The following is a 22,480-nucleotide window of genomic DNA, read 5'->3' on the forward strand; positions in this document are numbered from 1 at the left end:
ATGACTGGAAAAAGGGAAATATAACCCCCATTTTCAAGAAAGGGGAAAATGGATGACCTGGGGAATTACAGACCACTCAGTCTCACCTCTGTGCCTGGCAAAATCTTGGAGCAGATTCTCCTGGAAGGCATGCTGAGGCACATGAAAATCAACAAGGTGCTTGGTGACAGCCAGCATGGCTTCACTAAGGGGAAATCCTGCCTGACCAATTTGGTGGCCTTCTATGATGGGGCTACAGAACTGATGGACAGGGGTAAAGCAGTTGATGTCATCTACCTGGAATTCTGCAAAACATTCGACTCTGTCTCACATGACATCCTTGTCTCTAAATTGGAGCGACATCAATTTGATGGATGGACCACTCAGTGGATAAAGAACTGGCTGGATGGCCGCACGCCAAGAGTTGTGGTCAATGGCTCAATGTCTGGCTGGAGACCAGTAACGAGTGGTGTCCCTCAGGGATTGGTGTTGGGGCCGGTCTTGTTCAACATCTTCGTCACCAACATGGACAGTGGGATTGAGTGCACCCTCAGCAAGTTTGCCGATGACGCCAAGATGTGTGGTTCGGTAGATACCCTGGAGGGAAGGAATGCCATCCAGAGGGACCTCGACATGCTTGTGAGGTGGGCTGATGCCAACCTCATGAGGTTTAACCATGACAAGTGCAAGGTCCTACACCTGGGTTGGAGCAATCCCAGGCACAGCTAGAGGTTGGGCAGAGAAGAGATTCAGAGCAGCCCTGCGGAGAAGGACTTGGGGGTGTTGGTTGATGAGAAAATGAACATGAGCCGGCAGTGTGCGCTTGCAGCCCAGAAGGCCAACTGTATCCTGGGCTGCATCAAAAGGAGAGTGACCATCAGGTCGAAGGAGGTGATCCTACTCCTCTACTCTGCTCTTGTGAGACCTCACCTGGAGTATTGTGTACAGTTCTAGTGTCCTCAACACAAAAAGGATATGGAACTGTTGGAACAAGTCCAGAGAAGGGCCATGAGGATGATCAGGGGGCTGGAGGAGCTCCCGTATGAAGACAGGCTGAGGAAGTTGGGGCTGTTCAGCCTGGAGAAGAGAAGGCTGTGTGGAGACCTCATAGCAGCCTTCCTGTATCTGAAGGGGCCCTATAGGGATGCTGGGGATGGACTCTTCATTAGAGACTGTAGTGATAGGACAAGGGGTAACGGGTTAAAACTTAAACAGGGGAAGTTTAGATTGGATATAAGGAGGAAATTCTTTCCTGTTAGGGTGGTGAGGCACTGGAATGGGTTGCCAAGGGAGGTTGTGAATGCTCCATCCCTGGCAGTGTTCAAGACCAGGTTGGACAAGGCCTTGGGTGATATGGTTTAGTGTGAGGTGTCCCTGCCCATGGCAGGGGGTTTGGAACTAGATGATCTTAAGGTCCTTTCCAACCCTAACTATTCTATGATTCTATGATTCTATTTCCAAACCCCCTGCCGTCGGCAGGGATGTCTCACCCTAGACATGTCATGCAAGGCTCTGTCCAACCTGACTTTGAACACTGACAAGCATTTACCACTTCCTTGGGAAACCTGTTACAGTGCCTCACCACCCACACTATAAGGAATTTCTTCCTTATAACTAACCTGAACTTCCCCTGTTTAAGTTTGAAACCATTGCCACTTATCCTATTGCTACAGTCCCTAATTAAGAGTCCCTTTCCATCATCCTTATAGGCCCCTTTCAGATATTGGACAACTAGATTAAGTTAAGTAATCACTGAGGTTGACTGCTAGTCCACTGCTCCTGCTAACCCTCCTTTATATAACAGTTTGTACATTTCCTGGGCTTGTAGGTTTTAGGTATTACTGAGATCTTCATAAAAATAATTTATAGTGGATAAAATCTTTGTCTTTTCTGTTGCCTAAAAGGCTAAAAACATCATAGGATAAAGCACAGTGTCCATCATCTATCTCAATTTACAGTAAAATCACCTGATTTTGGTGAATTCTTTCCAGTTAATACTTTCTTCTCTGTTCATGGTAAATTGGTGCTAAGACATCAGATGATAAGTGAAAAGTGTAGCCACTTCCTTCTCCCTTTCTTCATCAAGTTTCTGCCTCTTTCCATATTACTTGTTTTAAAGGTTAATCTTTATGTAAGCATCTTCTTAGAACTATAAGACTTAGCAAGCTGCAAAATTTCTTATTAGGTTCAGGCATGATATACCAGATGGTGAAATAAAGATATGGAATGCCTAGAATAAGTAACACAGCTCCTGTATGCACTGTGAGTTTTAGGAAGCCCTTTTTGGATATCTTGTTAAAGGTAGTTGTCATGCTATACAGACAGTATCATTTTTTAAAACAGGATGGAATGTCTAATGGCATAATTTGGCTCTTCAGCTGTGCAATGACATTTAATCAGCAGTGCTTCCCATAATAATGTCATAGAACTACAGATCCTAAATGCAATTGCTAGTCTAAAATGAACTGCCAATCCAAAATATAGAGGGTAATTTAATTAGTTGATGTTCTGTGACCACAGATATCTGCAGCTTCCTGAGGCTAATATTACCTCTGTTTTCTAGCTCACCTCTGCATTCATCAGATTCATGTTTGGATTCTGAAATGGTTATAAATAGTTTTATAGGAGGTGAAATGGATATAATGTAAATCAGATTTTCTGTTGTTTTATTCTGAATGGCATCTGAATGATTTTCACTTTAAACCATATAGTTACAAGAAGACAGGTAGAAATTAGTGGATGGATGAGGCTATAATGTCACATAATAATTTTGCTTCCTTTTAAAATATCTGCATTTATCTTACTATTCTAGGTTAAATACAATCAATTATAACAGTTGGTGAGAAAATACATGGTCATGGAACATCTTCGAATAACTGTATGCATGGTTTTACCTTCAGCTATGAGGTAAAATGTATTAACTTTAACCTTTCATGGCAATTTCATTGCAACCTGAAGTCATGGTTAAACCATGATTTCAACACCTCAAGTTCAATTCTCAGAGTCAAGGCATGAGCCTCCATCCAAAGGCCTACATGAATCCCAGAAAATTAAATACATGTACGAATGCAGTTGTAAAATGTTGGGGGTTTTGCTTCATTTGTGATAATATACCCTTCACCAGTTGTATAGCCATCATCTCTTTTCTTTATTTCACCTGTGAGGTATAAAACAGAAGAGGAATAAAAAATTGTTTAAACCAGCAAAGATCACAGAAAAGTACTGCCTGAGCACTTTACCTGGATTGAGTGTCTGTGGCAAAGGTTGGGGAATGTGTGTTGGATTGGGGTATGTTTAGGAGTGGCATCTGTCAAAAAAGGCCATGGGCCAGAGTGCCAGCTCTTCAGTGGACCTACCTCACATAAGAATTAATCCCATCAGCACTGCTGGTGGTAATTCTATAAAAATATATTTGGGAAAGGACAGAAAACACCACAGAGAGAGAGGAAGAGGGAACAAAAAGGAGTGAGAGACAGCAGTGAGAACACCAAGATCAGAAGAGGAGAAGGAAAAAGAGGAAGTGGAAGAAGTTTTGCAGGTGCCAGAGACTGACACCCCCTTGGGTTGAGGCTTGTTCCCCTAATTAGGTTATTGGAGTTCCCCAGATGGCCATCATGCCTTGGTGTGCCTTTGTGGGAATGAATTTCTAGTCACATAATGAACAAATAACATGCAACTAGGACATAACCAATTAAAAATTTAGTCATTACTGTAAATAACAAATGCTCCTTATATTAACAAGAAAGTGACAGATGGAAAAAAGTTATGCAAGTATGCTATGTAATTTGTGCAAAGACTTGTTCAAGAAGAAGAGTGCAGCAAACTGATCTTTTCATGAAACTCCTTCAGATATTTTTGAGAAATTCCAATCTTATGTATTTCTAGAAACATTATGGATTTTTTTAATGGCAATTTATTACTTGTGTAGGCAAGTTCATGCTAACCTTGGATTGAGATAGCCTAATAGGAACTTCTTTAAAAATAGCCAAAACAATGAAAATCACTATGTCTTGTTAACTTCTACTTGCTTCCAACTTGCTTTTATTCAGTGAAGATTCATGAACAGGTTTTAGTAAAAGAAGTAGTGGCTTATAACGTCACCTACCATTTAAAAGTGTACCAATAAGGTACAGTTATATGTAAAGAAATATTATTTCAAAGGTTTCTGTTTATGAAGGAAATTTTGTTTAAATGCAAGCCCAGTTCAGAATCTACACTGGTTATTTCTGTTTATTACCCATGCAGGTAATAATCAATCTGTATCTGCTTACATAGTAGGTTGCTAAGTGTCATGTGGTTTGTTTGTTAATTTTTTTAAGTTATTATTCTAAATCAATAGAAAGAAGACACTTTCTAGTACCAAGTGTCATCTTACAGGGTTAGGGAGGAAAAGAAATTGGATTTGCTATACACGGTAAAAATCCATGATTAAACACTCTGGGAGGGGGAGGAATACATTACTTGTTTTATAACTGAATGAGAGAAATAATACTTGAATGGATGCCTAGTAGAAACAGTGATGGCTTTGGGGGAATTTCCTGTCAGATACATTAAACTATGTGACTGAAAAAAATGAGTTTAGGATGCTGTTGCTTAACAAAATAGTGCTAGCTCTGGTGGTAGGAAGTATTCTGAGGAAAGATTATTTTTCTTTGACCCACTCATGCCAAAACTTTTGTCTACTCAAATTCTGTTTCAACATCCTTACAGACCTCTGTACTCTGTAGTACTTACTTATTCAAGGGAATAATTCTGAGTCTTTTCACACTTCTACATTGTTGTGGTTTAAACCCAGTCAGGTAACTCGTTCACTCACTCCCCCCCTTCTTTTCCTCCCCCTACTCCCGGAGGGACGGAGAGGAGAATCGAAAAGAATGCAACTCCCACAGATTGAGATAAGAACAGTTTAGTAACTAAGGTATAACACAAATCACTACTGCTACTACCAATAATAACAATGATAAAGGAAATAACAAGGGAAGAGAATACAACATCTCACCACCAGCCAACCAATAACTCACCCCCCCACAGCCCGACCAAACTCTGACCGATACCTCCTCCAACCCTGCAGTCTCCCAGCCCTTCCGGCTAACTCCCAGTTACATCCTGGGCATGAGGTGCTGTGGTATGGAATACCTCTTTGGTCAGTTTGGGTCAGGTGTCCTGTCTCTGCTTCCTCCTGACTTCCTTTCCTCCCTGGTAGAGCATGAGGCTCACAAAGTCCTTGGCCAAACCAAAACATCGCTATCAGTTCTGTTCCCAGGCCGAAAGCCAAAACACTGCACTGCACCAGCTACCAAGAAGGAGAAACATGACTGCTAATGCTGAACCCAGGACATACATAATTGAAGTTCTTAAACTTATGTTTTGGTTTGAAATCATCTGTTATTTGTGGTGAAATATTCTGAATGGTACAAAATAGATGTCCCTGTCTGGTTTTAATTAAAAGGTAAATGACATTCCAATTATTCATAAAAATAATTTTGTAACTATTGGTTAGTTTGATTATTGCATTGAATAGGTGTTTTTAAACCTTTCAAGGCAATGTACCCTCTGTGAAAATTTACATAAGCTTAATATACCTTCTATAAATGTCACAGTTCTGATAGACAAAAGGAGACTATGGTTAAATAATTCAACCCTTGTCACTCCATTGTTCCATGTCTGGTTTCAGAAAGAAAGATTCAATAACAAGGTACAAATATTTAGTTTGTTTATATGTTTGAAGCAAATATAAATATAAACATATTTATAAACATATAAACATAATTTAACACCTTATCCTTGGTGCCATCTTAAGGCATATCAAGGATAAGAGGGTTATGAGGGGCAGTCAACATGGCTTCACCAAGGGGAAATCATGTTTGACCAATCTCTTAGCCTTTTATGAGGAAATAACACGGTCGATGGATGATGGCAGAGCGGTGGATGTGGTCTACCTTGACTTCAGCAAAGCATTTGACACAGTCTCCCACAGCATCCTCACAGCTAAATTGAGGAAGTGTGGACTGGATGATCAGGTAGTGAGGTGGACTGTGAACTGGCTGAAGGAGAGAAGCCAGAGAGTTGTAGTCTATGGGGCGGAGTCTAGTTGGAGGCCTGTAACTAGTGGAGTGCCTCAAGGGTCAGTACTGGGACCAGTATTATTTAATATATTCATCAACAATTTAGATGAGGGAATTGAGTGTACTATCAGCAAGTTTGCTGATGACACTAAGCTGGGAGGAGTGGCTGACACGCCAGAAGGCTGTGCTGCCATCCAGCGAGACCTGGACAGGCTGGAGAGTTGGGCAGGGAATAACTTGATGAAATATAACAAAGGAAAGTGTAGAGTCCTGCATCTGGGCAGGAACAACCCCAAGTTCCAGTATAGGTTGGGGAACGACCTGTTAGAGAGCAGTGTAGGGGAGAGGGACCTGGGGGTCCTAGTGGACGACAGGATGACCATGAGCCAACACTGTGCCCTTGTGGCCAAGAAGGCCAATGGCATCCTGGGGTGTATTAGAAGGGGGGTGGTTAGTAGGTCGAGAGAGGTCCTCCTTCCCCTTTACTCTGCCCTGGTGAGACCGCATCTGGAATATTGTGTCCAGTTCTGGGCTCCTCAGTTCAAGAAGGACAGGGAGCTGCTGGAGAGAGTCCAGCACAGGGCAACTAAGATGATTAAGGGAGTGGAGCATCTACCTTATGAAGAAAGACTGAGGGAGCTGGGTCTCTATAGTTTAGAGAAGAGGAGACTGAGGGGTGACCTTATTAGTGTCTATAAATATATAAAGGGGGAGTGTCACGAGGATGGAGCCAGGCTCTACTCAGTGACAAACAATGATAGGACAAGGGGTAATGGGTACAAACTGGAACACAAGAGGTTCCACTTAAACTTGAGAAGAAACTTCTTCTCAGTGAGGGTGATGGAACACTGGAACAGGCTGCCCAGGGAGGCTGTGGAGTCTCCTTCCCTGGAGACATTCAAAACTCGCCTGGACACATTCCTGTGTAACATTATCTAGGTGTTCCTGCTCTGGCAGGGGGGTTGGACTAGATGATCTTTTGAGGTCCCTTCAAATCTCTAGCATACTGTGATACTGTGATACTGTGATAAAAAATAAATCTATACAATGTAAAGTCTAGACAATCCTTATGGGAGCAGACCAAGCAGTCCCAGTACCTAAGGGAAGAAGGAGAATTTTTTATCAAAGTTGATTATTAGGTAAGTGTGATGGTCAGGAGTCCCTTTTTGTGTTTGTCTCAAAACAGCTCAAAAGATAAAAGAAACTGACCGCTCGTTACTGCTTGGGCAAACAGGGGCAGGGGGCAGAGCAGGAATCAAGCTCTGAGAAGGTGGGGGATGTTTTCCTGTGTTGTCTGTCCTAAGAGGCCTGAGATCAACTTCCTGGGCAACAAAGTGCCCGGAGACAGCGACACAGACACTGCGGCGCACGTCAGGGCACAACATGATCTGGGGCTGGGGCTCACCAGATCCCCTGCGAATGAGTCTCACCTGTGGGAGGCGTATGAAAAGGCAGCCGTGTGGTGAGAGTCCTTCCACCCTGGGTTCTGGTGGGTCACTGCAAAGACCCCAACTGAAAGAACTGTAACTAGAAAATTTGCATTCACTGACCAAGAAGACATCACTGGATCCCTGGGGTGGTGATCCTACTTCACTGCTTTCGTTCCTTCTTTCCTTTCTACTTTTCTCCTTCTACTTGGGATACTTTGTAATAAGAACTGACACCTCCAGACGCAGTTTTAGGGAAGTTTGCAATAAAATTTATTGTTGTTTCACTTTTCAACCTCTGGAGGGCCTGTGAGTTCTCCTGTGAACCGTGCAGGGAGTGCTAGAAGACCCGCTCCCCCCGGACCTCCGGGGGGGGATGAGTCAATGGGTAAACACAGAAAATGCCTCCTAGCTGAGCATTGCTTTCCATAGGAGGAAAACCATTATTTTAATTAAGCAGGTGACACGAATTATTATGTGATCTGGACTGTCCAAATATCTGCCAAAAAGGGCAGTGTGGCTGTAATAGCTGACTTTTTTTAATTGTTTTTTTTTAACAGAAAAAAAAGTCTGAAATGTTGACTTCTACTGACTAAAGAAACAGGTAGTCGGTTGGATGAGAGAAAGAGCTTTCAAATGTATCCTCAGTGGAAGAAGGGTAAGCTTAGTTTCAATTTTATTGCTAGATTTATGTTTACTTTGGGTATCAGAAGTAACAGTTGCTTTTCCACTTTACATAACTGGAAGTATGTGAAGTACAGTTTTTATTTTTTTTTGTTTAATCCACGCAGCAGTGTCCTGAATGTTTATATGCTCTAGACATCTGAGATACTACAGAAGAGCTTCAGTTTCTCTGCACATTTGCCTTTTCGCCAAAACATTAGTAGACTGGGTCCACAGCTTAGCTGTTAGGGATGGTTGCACTTACAGGGTGAAGAGAACTAAAAAATGTTTTCTAGTGACTAATAGAGATATTCAAATTCTCTGGTGTAAAATAAGAAATTGAGAATACAAATTTAAACCTTGAGGGGTAGAAACCTGCTATTAGAGATGTAGAATTTATTCCCTGAAGATATTGTCCTGGGTTCAGCAGTAGCAGTCATGTTTCTCCTTCATGGTAGCTGGTGCAGTGCTGTGTTTTGACTTCCAGCCTGGGAACAGTGTTGGTGAAACCAATGTTTTTGGTTGTTGCTAAGTGATGTTTACCCTGACCAAGGACTTTGTGAGGCTCATGCTCTGCCAGGGAGGAGGGGAAGCCGGGAGGAAGCAGAGATGGGGCTCCTGACCCAGGCTAGCCAAAGAGGTATTCCATACCACAGCACGTCATGCCCAGGGTGGGGGGTAACTGAGAGTTACCCGGAAGGACACGGGCTTCTGGGTGGGACTTGTTTCTTGGCCGGTGGTATTGTATTCTCTTCCCTTGTTATTTTCCCTTATCATTGTTGTAGTTGGTGGTAGCGGTGGTGATTTGTGTTGTACATTGGATGCTGGACTGTTCTTGTCTCAACCCATAGGAGTTGCACCCTTTCGATCCTCCTCCCCGTTCCTCCGGGAGTGGGGAAGGGGAGAGCTCCGGTGGGGTGGGGGGGCGGCCTCGATTGTTGTCAGCCAGGCACCACTCACTGGGAGTGAGTGAACAAGTTGCCTGACTGGCTTCAAACCACAAGAGTTCTTTTTGGCGCCCAACGTGGGGCATGAGGGGTTGAGATAACGACGGATCTGACTGGATTGATAGTCGTCACAATGCTGATTTATTGGCTCTCAAGGTTGTTCCTCTTGATCTCACAGTTTCAGTATATCATACCTTCCTTCCATCCAGTATTTGCTGTATTAGTGTTTTTCAAGTGAGGGGCTTGGGCTAAGGTTTTTGTCTCATTGTACTTTATGGTAATGACTTGTAATACAATAGAATCATTGATCATGAAACTGATCTGGCTTATGTTCCCAGTGTGGTCACCACCTTTATACTTTGGGAGGTATATGATGGAGGTGCTTAGCAATTACACATCTTTTTTCTCCTTCTCAGGTGCTCAACCTGTGAAGGAGACATCCTTTTACCCTCCCAGTTGTCCCCCCCAGACCATTTACATTTGAGAGTTTTGAAGTTTTTGAATGGCCTTTTAATGCTGTTGAGACTTGTTTGCTGATGGTGGTGGGAATCACCATGCTAGCATGCATACGGAGTGTGTTTTGCCCACGACTGATTTCAAGAGTTAAGCAGAGTCAGGTTTGGGTCTTGTCTGGGGTCAGACGATGATGTAGGAGGACCAAGAAATTTTCCCTGAGGCTGGACAGCCATGAGTGGCAGGGTGTGTGGGACAGTATGGGCAAGTATCTAGGTCAGTGGGCCCCTCCAGTACTTTGGAATTTCACCACCGAACAACTGCAAAATCCAGAAGAATTAGTAAAACACTTAAATGAGGTGTGCGGTCATTCTGGCCATACCAGAGATGGACAAATCACGGCAATGTGCTGGGGCTTGGCCTATGCTTACAGGGCCTTGTTCAACACTATCCAGTACCTTCAAAAGGAAAAGAATGTCGGCGGATCTGAGGGCAAAGCAACAGTCGCTACTCAAACTTTGGCTGCAATGAACAGCACAGCTGTCCCAGTGGCAAGTACAGCAGCTGCTCAAACTTCAACTGCAACAGACAGCGCGGTTACCCCAGCTCCAAGCACAGCAGTTTCACCACCCCCAGTAACAAGTACAGTTGCTACTCAAACCACAGTGATAATCACTGCAGCCAAACCAGAAGACCAATTCGTACCAGTATCGGTTGCCCCTGTACGGAAGAGAACAAGCAAAAAGGAGGCAAGAAGGGTGAAGCGAGATGAAGAACCAATGAATTCACCACCCGGTCCAGAATCTGATCAGGAGTCATCATCACATGACGAAGAAGAAGAAGAAGAGGTAACTTCTCGACCTCGGACCTCAACCGAGCTGCGGAATATGCGAAAAGATTTTACCCGTCAACCAGGGGAGCACATCATCACCTGGTTACTCCGATGCTGGGACAATGGGGCCGATGGTCACAAGCTAGAAGGTACAGAAGCCAAGCAGCTGGGATCACTTGCTAGAGAAGGGGGAATTGACAAAGCAATTGCAAGAGAGAAAAAGTCCCTCAGCCTTTGGAGGCGGCTCTTGGCAGCTGTGAAAGAAAGGTTTCTGTACAAGTTTGATGTTATAAGTCATTCGGCCAAGTGGACTACTATAGACAAAGGCATCCAGTCTCTGAGGGAATCGGCCATCGTAGAGATGATCTATCATATCAAGCTGAATAACGGGGATACACCCATAGATCCAGAGGAAGTTGAATGTACACGACCCATGTGGCGAAACTTACACGGAATGCACTGTCATCATATGCCCATTCATTGGCAACAGTAACCTGGAATGACATAGTACCACTAACAGTGGATGAAATGGTTCATAAACTTGAAGAGTTCGAAGACAATCTCACCCCTTCCATCATCTCAGCTGTGGAAAAACTGTCCCAGGACCTCAAACAATTGAGGGACGATCTATCCGATTTATCCAGCTCCTCACGTGTACCAACACACGTCTCAGCTGTTAACAAAAGGCATCCTATTGTTCAAGAGAGGAGATACAGGACGTGTACGCCACGGGGTACCCTATGGTTTTACCTGTGGGACCAAGGAGAAGACATGACAAAGTGGGATGGAAAACTTACTTCAGCTTTGGAGGAACGGGTGAGTGAACTGAAGAGGGGAGCAAGGGCCAAGACTGATCATCCCATGAGAGCTACGGCTTCAGTCTCTGGTGATCAGTTTCCCAGATGGAGTGGAAGAGCTGATTTTACTCCAGCTCCTGTGATAACGAAGAATACTCTAAATTTAGTCTCATTAACAAAAATATATAAGGAAGATGCTGTAAGTGCCAGTATGGCTTTTAGAAACAGATAACCAATACTTCATATTTGGACTGGATTGTTGTATCCCAATTTATTTTCTATTTTTTTTCTACTGTGAAAAGTTTCGGGGGTTTTGTTGTTTTTTTTTAATGTCTTTCCTTTCTTTTTGACTCCATGTATTAAGAATATCAATACTACAATCCAAATATCTTCACCTCTATTTAGAATCCTGTTAATCAGTAGTGCTTTTAATAGAGGCAGTGTTCTGTTCATTGCAGTGTCTTACTAACTTTTATGCCTGGAAATTGCCACATCTGACTGTATAGTGTTCTGTTTTCCCCATAACAGTAACATAAGATGTTAAGATTTCTTCTAAATAGGAAGTACTTTTATTGATACATGCTCTACCAGGTTATCATTATAGAATCTACCTAATTTACTACCATTATCTGTGGTTACTTGGAGAATTTATAAGATTTAAATTAAAGGTCCTTTATTACTCTACATCAAACTAATTTAGGTTGATTTTATTTTCAGGGATTGGGGTTTTTTTACATTCTATATACAGATTTTTATTTGTTTCTTCTACATTTGGCACACATTTTGAAACAAGCTGATGTGGCATAAACTAAGGATTTTTTTGTTGGTGGTGGTGGTATTTTTTGGGGGGGGGAGGGTTGGTTTATTTTGTTTGTTTTGGGGTTTTGTTTGTGTTTTTTTCCCAAACATGATTTTATTTTTGTCAGACCTGTCAAAGACTGAAAAATGTTATAAGAAGTGTCAGATCTTTTCTTTCCACCTAATTGCTTTATACTTGTACACCGTTCAGTTTTACAAGCAGAGGTATGAAAAGTAACACTGATAAAAGGTTGGGCTTTGGTTTTGTTTTTTTGGTGGTTTTTTTTTTTTTTCCTTTTGGCTGGTTGGATTTGGTTTTGTTTGGTTTTTGTGTTTGTTTTTTCTTGCTAACTGCATATATATACTGACATCTATACCACCACTACCAAAAGGCATAGACAAAACATTAACTGAATGTCTTTGAATTATTGAGGGCAGGGAGAGAGCTTCATTTCAGGTTTGTTTGTGCTCATTATCCACTGTAAAGTCAGGTATTTGTAGCTTTGTTGGAAGGCATTTCATGGAATGTTAATTGCACAACACAATTTGAAGAAGTGATGCAGTGGGAATGGGTGGAACTTCTTTTCTGAAAAAATCCAAACACCCTTGGGATGCTCCATGGAATTAATTTCAAATTGAATCTTCTAAGTAAATGAGAAGTTCCCTATTTCTCTAGGTTATCCAAAAATTATTAACAAACTTTAGTTTTGTTAAAAGAAGTAATAATGGAGCTCCATTTCCACAACATTAATATTTCATGTCTGGTTATGTCATTGAATTGTAAGAGCATGTAGATTTTTTCACTTATCCCATTTCAGAACCTGTTACATTGTTACACTTCAAAAAAAAAAAAAAATTAATGTGGGAATAACCTTTTATAGAGCTGTGATCGGATAAAGAATTAGAAATCCACCTTCCAAGCTTTGTTTTTAAAGTCAGTAATTTTGATCTGTAACAAGCCACGGCACAAATCCACTGAACACTAGGAAGGCATGTTACAACTGGTCTAATTCTGCAGATAAAAATTATAATTGCTGACAAAGCCAGCTGTTTTCCCAACCTGTCTTCTAAACTAATAATTTTCACTAAGTTAGCTTTTTTCTTATTTTCAGGATGCATTTTCTTTATCAGTTCCCATAACTTCAATTTGAGCCTTGTAAATGGATGGCACAAGTTCCCTACTCTTCCATCCTATAGAATAGGAATACCACCAAGGTTGGTAAAGTGACCCGAGTTGCATTGGTATGGAAACAAAGTATTCTTATTGCTAGTAGTAACCTTAAGAATTATTCTGCTGCTCATACTATTTTTTTACTTGCATATTTGGTTACATTTGAAAGCTTTTCCAGTTTTATATGACATCATGAGCTGCTCTTAGTCACTGCTTTTATCAGGTGCACAGAAGCAGTGGCAAAGAGCAGGGCCAGCATTCGCCTATGCCTGCTGAAAGCCTGTATCTCTTCAGTGACAGTTTGGCTGAACTGGTTTGGTCAGGAGTGACAACAGGGTTTGATGGGAAGGCAAGTCTTTACATCCAGGCAAACATACAGAAGTCAGTTTCTAATATGATTTTTCCAAATACTTTGTTAGATCTTGATCACGAAGAATAAAGCTAAAATGGGTGTGACTGAAAAATAAAGCTAAAACAGGTGTGACTGGTATATTTAAAAAAAATGTTTTGATTATACAATTTAATTGAAAAATGCAACAATAGAATGAATGTCTTTAAATTATTACACTTAGATCTGGTTATACCATTTTCTGTAAATACATTCGGACATAGATTCTAATGGTTTTAGTGGGTGAATTATACATTAATATTTTCCCATTCTCTGACTAGCTCCGTATTTTATCATCTCTTACTCAGAATACTTACCTTGTTTATTTTCTTGCACATTCTGTTGTCACCAGTACAAATGATTTGCGGATAATTTTGTCACTATCTGACCATTGATACTGTACAGACAGATGCGTTATAGCTTTCTACTTATTTTTCAGGTGTCTACAAAAAGGGAAATATGTGACTTATAATAGCTAATAATTTAACGATCTAAAATCCTTAGAGGACCTGTCTACTCTGTAATAGCTAAACTCAGTCTTTTGCATATATATATGTACTAACTTCAGAGGCTAGAAAATCCCTCAACCATTTTTTAAATTCACGGGGTTTATGCCTGTGTTCCTTAACATGGCCTTCCTTCCTAAACTCGAAACACTGAGATGATCAGGGAGTGGAAGCAAACCTCTTTAATTATAGGTTACTGGATCATTAGCCCACTCCTAGTAGTACTAAAACTTTGCATAGTCTTGTCAGAAAAAACATGGAAGTTTTGGGGATGAGGCTGATTACTGTAATACAGATTTAGGATAAACTGGGTTAATTCCTGTGCTATTACATATTATACTATTTAAATATTTTGATTTAAAATGAAACATTTCAAATTTTCAGGCACCACTGGATAGTGTTCAGTGATTCTAAAAGAAAATATCTGATAATCTAACTTTCATAGCTCCAGTTGTTGCCCCTGGTACATGTAAGCAAGCCTTTCAGTAAACTGAACCCTGCCTGCGCAGCAAGGTGAGATTATTGCAGCCAGGGCGAAAAAAAAACCAAAACATCCAAGCAAGCGTTCATGTCTGTGACTTGTTAATGTTTTATGTAAGACTTCCATTTAAATATTAGAGAATATAAACTCTGGCACTTGTGAAATTTTGTATAGGAATTTCCTCTTAGAAGAGTTTTCTTCTCTCCAGCATTTTAATATAACAAATCAACATTAACAGTTTTAGCTGCATATCCTTTGCAGCTTCAACAGAAGTATCAACAAGATTTAAATTGTATATTATATAAATATGGATTGTATAGGTAAATTACACTAAGACTTCATAGCATAGTGAAGTCTGAGATTTTCTGAATGAGACTTTTGCTTTAAAAATGTGGAATAAACAACTAAAATATGTTCAGATATCTTTTCCTTGTAACAGTGCATCCTATGTTTATCCTGTAAGTACCCTGTAAGCATCATTGCTGGTTAACTTGTTAGAACAGCAGCTTCTGAAAGAAACAGAAAAGTTAGCATATGAGTCTAAAATTATTCGCTAAAATCTATGGTTACAAAAATTTCACAGCTTTTCAAAGGCTGTTTTCAATATTTAAACATTTCCTTACTCCCTGTTCTTTATTTATAAAAAAATAAGAAAATAATTTCAGAGTTTGTGAACTTTTTTTTTAAAAAAAACCTCCAGAAATATTAATGTAAAGAAACCAGGGAAGAGACATTTGAAACAGATGACACATATTGAATGTTTGCTCCTGGTGAAGTTTGGAATTCACAAAACTTGGCCTTTTGCAACCTGAAGTCAGAACAACAAAGAAAAATGGGGAAGTTTTAAATGTATGGAACTACACCATGCGTTTTGAAGAGTAAGTAGTTACGTAAGAGCCAAAACATGTACAATGCCTTTTCTAAGTATGAGCACATCTTCTGTAACTGTGACAGAAGAAGGAAAATGAAGGGGGCTTTAGTTAAAGGCCTTCTTATTCATGAGAACAGTGTGTGTGCTTTTTCTCCATTGTATTTGTTGTTGTTTTTTTGCTTGGTTGTGTTTTTTCCTGTTATTGCCATGCTGACATTTCCAGCACCATTCTACTACCAACAAAAGTTATCATCCTCCTTCGCAGAACCCACAATCATTTGTTCTCATGACATCAAGGTAAAGACAGGAAGAAATTGAAAAATGTGTTTAAATCTGTTTTTAAAGATGTAATCTAATGGCCTTTCTCAGGAGTTGCTGAGCTCCTTGGCTTCTGCAGTTTAGGTTCGAGCTCAAAATGCTGTGATTCTTCCTGAAGGCACTCAAGACAGAAAATGAATAAGCTAAATTTAGATTATCTATAATGCAGACATTGCTGCTTGTCACCATAGGCTCCTTCTCTACTGTTGATGAAGAAAGAGGCTTTTAAGAAGCTTTAAAATCTGATTTATCTGGGATTTCCACTTTAAGGGAAATTATACCCCAAGGTGCTTATTTCTCTGTTGACTACAAAAGGAGTGCTGAATGACTAGTTCAGGGAAATTTCATGTTTATTTCTGTATCTAGTATCTAAATGAAGAATAGAAAGTGAGAAAGGCACAAAAGGACAAGGGAAATAAACTATAATAAAACTCCAGCTCTTTAAAACTGTTAGATATTTGATACATTAGTCTCGGTAATGTACTTTGAATAGGTTTTGCATGTTTTTAAACACAAGTATCTTATATCCAAATCTATACACACTTATAATCCTATGTGTATCCAAAAGAATAAAAAGGCATTTGTGACATAATTGCACACAGCTCAGTCTGTTATTCAGTAGACCATAATGTGAAATTGGTGGAGTACTGTTCAATGCAACATATTTATATGCTCAATGCAAAACATTTATATGGGTCTAGCTCCAGCAGCTGGGCTTCGGTCAGTTCAGAGGAACTTGAGGCACTCAATCCAAATTACATTTTTTTGAGTCAATTACATTTGTTCAAACAATCAATGACTTGGATTTTATTACAACATATTAAGGGGATAGAAAATAAACAAGCTTGATGCACAAGTACAATTTTAAAGTATCAATGATTTCCATGTAAATTAAAATTATATAGCTGAAAGGGAAATAACTGCTCTGGAGAAATATTTGGCAGTCTGCCTACTTATTTCATCTGTTCAGACACAAAACAAGGGTGTCAAGGCTATTTAGAATTACATCTGTAACTTTGATGCTGAGTATTTGGAAATTAGTGAATATAGCTTAAGGGTTGGTCTTGGGACTTTGGGATGATGCTGAAAGGAATGAAGCTTGGTAGCACTGAAGCTAGGAAGGTGGAAAAGCTTGAACTTTCCGATTTAGTCCTATAAAGAATGTGATAGTATTTATTTCACAGCAAGTCTTTCTGCTGATTGATTGAACATTTACGTAGCCCTCAGGAGTAGTTCTTTTGCTTCTCCCACCAGTCAGACTAAGAAAAAAATAACCTCAGCTATTCTGATGATGGTAGAAGCAAGGGGCAAAATTGAAAAACTACATTCTTAGTGACTTTAAGTGAGTAAACAGAAAGAAACTCTTTGTTTTAAGTGTAAGAAGTGTGAGATGAACAAGTTAATTAACTGTGCAAAGGGGACCATCTTGTTCACAAGGCTAGTTCAGATAAAAAACATGTGAAGGGTAGTCACTAAGATATAATATTAGTGTCATATTTACTCTTTCTTTTTTTTTTTTAATATCATAGAAAGTGTAGGACATAAAAAAAATCAGCAAAAAAAAAAAACCATCAGAGACTGAATTTGAACACTGTAACTTTTAAAAGTAAGCAGGCTAGACAACACAAATGCAAAAGTTTTATATGGTTGGTCTTTTCCTGTTGATCAATTCAACTTTCAAGGACTTGTAAGGTTGTAACAAATTCTTTTCTGGCCTTTCCAGGTTTCTAAGAAAGTTGTTTTCCATAATTCCTGAAGCTATACTTTCTCACAAGTCTCTTAAACTTTCTGTGCTTTAGGATCCTTAGTATATTGTTGTCTCTCATTGCCATTTTCCCACCTAATATTCAATATAGCTTTTTTTCTTGAGAAGAACATACTCATCTGCCTTTAGGCCAGCAATGCTCTCCCTTCCTTCTCTCCCTGTAGAGTGAAGGAGCCAGCACAAGGAAAACAATACAGCACACCTTAATCCTGGTGTTCAATTCTGTTAACAAAACAGAGCAGATAGCTAATGAAGAACTGTGGATGAACTAGTAGATACCCCTTAGTAGAAATCCCCAGGGTAGAGGAAAGTTGGCTGCATCTAGACTGGTGACTAACAAAAGCTAGCACCAACATTTTCAGATCAAGGTGAAACCCTGACAGTAGGTGGATATGCAATAATCTGTTTCAGCATGTAAACACCTCTTGAACTTATCTAGAGATTTGCGTAAGACTGAAAGAATGAGGTCTAAACTGTTTTCCAAAAATTTATTTTAGAATCAACTGTTGTCATTCTATTTTATCACAGGCATTCATATATAAGGCAATCTCTTTTTTCCAAATTTTTGAATTTGTGGCATCAGACATATTCTGTAATAATCAGTTCCAAAATAAAATTATTCCTGATATGGTAGAAGTGATTCCTTGCATCTCTTTGGAAATAATTAAATTTCATTAATTGTAACTTTATTTAAGTGGTATTAGAGAGGAAGATTTTCAGAGGAAGATGAGAATCCCCAGTTACTGTTTATACAGCATTTATTATTTTATATAAGTATATTATATGTCTTTCTAGCATTTACTTACTAAGAAACGCCCACTCTTTCCCATGTTCCTTATATGAAAATGCACTTATATCCCCAACTTTTCATTTGCTATCTCTGATTCTGCTCTGATTTTCATATTTTTTTCCAGTTCTCCCCGACCCACACTGAAATAAGGCAATAAGACAAGAAGAAAGGTTTTCTACCACCAACACCCTCTAGCTTTGTTTATCACAAGAGTATCAGTAGACTGACATATGTAATTACATAATTTTATCCTGAAAGCTTTTTAATGTTTATTTTAACTCTTTCTCTTCTAAATCTTTAAACATCCATTTCTGGAAGCAAAGAGCTAAACCTACTGAACAGTAGCAAGACCTTCATGAACTATTGTGGAGTCTGTAACAAATTAAAAGTTGACTTCTTAAAATATCCAAATGATCTATACAGATGCAAAGTGAGATACACTAGGTAGTCCTATAAAAGATACAGTATTATAAAAGGGATGACGGATGGTGAGACACAGTTTTATTCTCATGTTTTATATGTGTGCTGCTTCAAGCAAGAACATTTATTGTAATGAGTTACATGCTAATCACAGTTGATCAAGTGATGAAAAAGTGTAGTCAAAAAGCATAATAGTGGAAAAATGCAGTCTGAGTAAAAATGGTCAGAAGTACTGTAAAAAAAAGTTGCACAGGGAGCATCTTCATCAGGTATGAGAAAAAGGCTAACAATATTACAAAAATAATTTATTAATATTTAGATTGATAAATATTTGTGTATGGATGTTTCAAAACAGCAGTTAGAACTATGGCCCATAAGTATATTTCTACTAATTTAAAAAGTAAAACTTCTACTGAGCTCTAAAAGCAGTAATCATCCCTGAATTCCAAGTGTATCTTTTTATACTGGGCAACTTCAGTGGCAGAACATGTGAAATAATAGTTGAGATGGAAAATTAACAAATATTTTGATTTAAGGAGCCCTCTTAGATAATACTTCCATCTTAAAACTTTTGACAGAAAAATTACTAACCAGGGGGGAAAAGCATAGCTTTAGGATCTCACCCTCACTTTCCTTTCTTCAAGGTCCATGTATATTTTCTTCTACAGCTGTTGAACTTTCTGGTTTACCATTGAACTTGGCTTTTTTTTTTTTTTTCCTTCCCTGCTGTATTTAAAAAAAAACAACAAACAACAAACCAGAACACATGGTTACAAGCAGAATGTCCCAGTTTTTTTATTGCTTAATCTTCTGGAATCTCCAACATGCAACTTTGCAAATATTGTTCTTTCTGTATTTAAAACTTTTTGACACAGTAGAGTTTGGCCACAGACTTTTTTTGAAACTTATGTGTATTTACTCTTGCATACGCAACCTCATTTTCTGGAGAGTTAGTCATCATTCAAGGATAATTATTATTACACTTAGTCTGCTTGTTCTTGCAATTTCTTGAAAAACAACAACAACAAACAAAAACCAGCCCCAGAACAACATCCACAATGAGCTAACCTTTTTTTCTGTTTTTTCATGTAAATAATAATACGATAGCAATCATGCCTTCACAAATTTTCGCACTATATTTGAGGAAAGTCTGTTTCTCAGGATTAAGAAAAGATTCTTTTGTGGGTTTTATCATTCTTATTGTCACAGGTATGCCTCTGATTTCTGACATTTTGCAAGACATTTAACATGTTCTAGTTAGAAGCATTTCTGAATGAGATAGAAGAGAAATAATCAAACTTTCCTATTCAAATATTTATTCCTTATTTCTGTTTAATTTTTATCAAGTTTAGAAAAACAAACCTTGATTGTGAATCCCTACTGAATGCAGACACTTGCAAGGAGCTCAGAAATAGTGTTAACTCTTTTTGAGCTGATGGGGAGACTTTTCTAGATCTCATTCTAAGCAAGATACTCCTGTGTTGCATGTATATTCACTATATTCTGAGAGTACATTGAAAGACTGGATTTCTGCCAGGATCTTTATGACAATTATTCTAATTCCCAAATTCTTTTGTGGTCTAACACACCATATACACTTTTAATGGCAAATGTTCAAAAGAAGTATAACTGCAGTCTGATTCTATGATTCTATGCTACATCTCTTTGTTATTAGGAAACATTCTATTCTTATCCTTAATTCTCTGACCCATAATAACATAGTTAAAGCTTTAAAATATAATAATTAGAAATGGAAAATATGTGAGAGATAGCAATAGCTGAAGGACCCAAAAAGGCAGGAAAAACAAAATGTAAAATTTTCAACTGTTTTCACAGAATATATTTTTGACACCAGTAATTGTTCTGGTAGATTGAAATATTTGTAAGATATAGAATAAATGGCTTAAATACAGAACATTTTTCTTACACTAAATAAGCTTGTCCTTTTCTGCAGATAGTTTATACAGTATTCATATTATTTATATACAGCTGTAATGAAAGAGTATGTAATTATTTTTTTTTATACCATGCTTTAAACATGGTATTCCTTTCCTAAAAAACAATAAAAATTGGTCTGACTTAATCTGCATCCTGAACTACTGATGATAGGAAATTTTGTTTATGGACGGATGAAAGAAAACCACTTTCTGAAGAAGTGTCTAAATCTGTGCATCAGCATGAGCACATTAAGAAGTGTAATATGAAATAGAATTAAAAGTCACAAAGACCAGTTTCAGGTTGTGCCTGTTTCTTTTCAAAATATGATTCTGACATTAAGGCAGTATTTCATGCAATTTAGTTTACTGAAGGTTGACATGACTACAAAACTAAGATCAGATGCGTTCAAACTTCTGCATAAAACCTGTTGTGCATCAAAATCAAGTGAATGCAAATTGTTTGCAACGTTGTACATTGTTAGAAACTGTTTTAAAAAATGCCAGTCCTTCTTATGCTTTTCTCTCCTGCGCTGGGTTTTATCACTGTCCTAAGAACACAACTGGAATTACAAAGTATATGTAGCATGGGAAGTTCTCAGAGAAAGGCTCCATTTTGAATAAAAATAAAGTAATTTAATATCAGTATCACAGAGACATAAGAGGGCATAGAACACAACCACTCTAAGCAGCCAATAGATGCTCTTAATTTCCATTTTTCACCAATAGATGATGAAGTTCTTTATGTTCTTTCACATCAATTTTTGTTTTTCCAGATTATTTTTCTCTTCTTAAAGTTAGAATAGCCAATGGCATTTACCAGTTCTTACTTTCTGAAGATATTTGCATCTTTTACCAGACTATGTTTCACCTTTTCAGATGATGTTACCATTAGAGTTCCTTTGCTCTTATCAATAGTATCTTAGGGTATCTCCAGTTTCTAGAAACCCAGCTGTTCTTCAAAAATGCCAGTTGCACTTCTTAAGGATGCTTCTGGTTCAGAGGCCTAGTTCTCAGGCTGGCAGGCATTTTCTCTGTCAGTATCTTTCAGCAGACATTTACTTCTCTTCAGTAATTTTCCTCTTCTAACCATGCTGCCTTTATGACTGCCTACATCTTTTCAGTTGATAATGCACCTGAAATACCTTTAGCAGTGATATATTTTTAGTTATTACAAAAGAAAATGAAAAGTAAAAATTAGACCCTAAAAATCTGGAGAATTGTATCTTGAAATGAGATCATAATCCAGGCAGTGATGTCTGCATGCTAGAATAATATGCACACAAAATAAAAATGAAGGCTATATGTAAAAAAGCTATTAAAAATTCACTTACATGTCTTTTGATAAAGATGGAGAAACTGGCTTTGGGATTACTTTCATTTTATTACAATAAATACCTTTAAGTATATGCTAGACTTTAAGAAAAAAGGCATTCAATTTCTCTTGTGGGCAACACTGTTCAATAATCATCTGCTAAAGAGTATCTTTTACTACCTGAGTCTCTGTCAAAGTTAAGATATTTGGCTCGATAAACTACCAGTCTTATCCATTATTGCAGTTCTTATGTTCCTATGGCTTTATATTTCCTCGGTAACAATTACTTTGAACTGGATAATATAATTTAATGCCTACTTACCTTGTTACTTGGCATGAATAATACTCAGTATAATAGGCAAGTCTTACAAAGAGCTTTTACTTCTGAGTAGTGAAATGATACACTGACATTTTCAGTAGTGAATATATTTCACAACTGACACATTAATAGTCTTTAAATGGAGAAATGTCTGGTTGTATGTCTTCAAAAAGCTTTTGAACATGAAATAAGTCTTTCCACTATGAAGATTTGTTTCATTTTAAGATTATATATTGTTAAA

This window comes from Pezoporus occidentalis, unplaced genomic scaffold (assembly GCF_034315485.1).
Source record: "Pezoporus occidentalis ecotype Australia unplaced genomic scaffold, CSIRO_AGI_Poc_V1 ctg13, whole genome shotgun sequence".
Lineage (NCBI taxonomy): Eukaryota > Metazoa > Chordata > Aves > Psittaciformes > Psittacidae > Pezoporus > Pezoporus occidentalis.